The sequence below is a fragment of the Anabrus simplex genome, chromosome 3 (assembly GCF_040414725.1).
Source record: "Anabrus simplex isolate iqAnaSimp1 chromosome 3, ASM4041472v1, whole genome shotgun sequence".
Lineage (NCBI taxonomy): Eukaryota > Metazoa > Arthropoda > Insecta > Orthoptera > Tettigoniidae > Anabrus > Anabrus simplex.
In genome coordinates, this window is record NC_090267.1 from 72,790,955 (window position 1) to 72,792,320 (window position 1,366).

The following is a 1,366-nucleotide window of genomic DNA, read 5'->3' on the forward strand; positions in this document are numbered from 1 at the left end:
CGTTGGTGCTTTTTGTGATTTCGATAATGCGTTGGAAGTCCAACGATGATATTCATATAACATTTGATGGATTGTTACAAAAAAGGTTTTCTTCAGAAGAATGATTGTCTTCAGAATAAGAATAAGAAGTAGTAGTAGAAGAAGAAACTATTTCTGTCCCCAAGGAACGACCTACTCATCAAAAGGCTGTGCAGTGTATTAATGAGTTGGAACGTAATGTCTTTGTTTATAACCAACACGAAATGATTGAAACTCTATTTGAATTCATCATCATCATCTGTTTACCCTCCAGGTTCGGTTTTTCCCTCGGACTCAGCGAGGGATACCACCTCTACCGCCTCAAGGGCAGTGTCCTGGAGTTCAGACTCTTGGTCGGGGATACAACTGGGGAGAATGACCAGTACCTCGCCCAGGCGGCCTCACCTGCTATGCTGAACAGGGGCCTGGTGGAGGGATGGGAAGATTGGATGGGACAGGCAAGGAAGAGGAAAGGAAACGGCCGTGGCCTTATGTTATGTACCATCCCGGCATTTGCCTGGAGGAGAAGTGGGAAACCACGGAAAACCACTTCGAGGATGGCTGAGGTGGGAATCGAACCCACCTCTACTCAGTTGAACTCCCGAGGCTGAGTGGACCCCGTTCCAGCCCTCGTACCACTTTTCAAATTTCGTGGCAGAGCCGGGAATCGAACCCGGACCTCCGGGGGTGGCAGCTAATCACGCTAACCACTACACCACAGAGGCGGACGCTATTTGAATTACGCAGGAAAATTTAATCAGAATGAGCACGTACAAGAATCGTACAGTCTTGTGACTGATTTTGTTCGCTAAGCTGTAAAAGTAAACTCATATTCTCATCCCGAGGTGGTGCAGCTCTTTTCAGGCACACCCCAATGGAGGTGAGCTGCATGTACAATTTCAACCACATACCAGCCCTCCTGCCATTCTTAAATTACTGACAGTACTGGGAATCAAACCCGGGCCCCCATGGACGGCAGATACTAACGCTGACCGTTACGCTACGGAGGCGGACAAAGGGAATTGAGCCAATGGCACTTGGTGTTCCCAAGTGGTCACCCATCCAAGTACTGACCACGACCAGTGTTGCTTAACTGCGGTGATCGGACGAGAACCGGTGTATTCAACATAGTACGGCCGTTGGTAGCAGTAAAGGGTGAGCATTGAGCAGTACAATATTTCAAATAAAACATAAGACAATACTGTAGTGCTTTTTTTCAAAAACGTTTGAGTAGGCGTGAAATTCCGTGTTTGTACTGTATATAAATTCATAGAATTACTGTTTTTATTATGCATATGCAGTGCACTCTAGCTTAGAGTTTTTAATTCCAGCGCTGTCAGTGTACTTC

The 1,366-nt window shown here is 46.5% G+C and overlaps 1 pseudogene; it reads right to left on the reverse strand.

Moving 5' to 3' along the window:
* Nucleotides 1-1,043: 1,043 nt before the first annotated feature.
* LOC136867553 (5S ribosomal RNA) lies at nt 1,044-1,162 on the reverse strand (annotated as a pseudogene).
* Between the last annotated feature and the right edge of the window lie 204 nt (nt 1,163-1,366).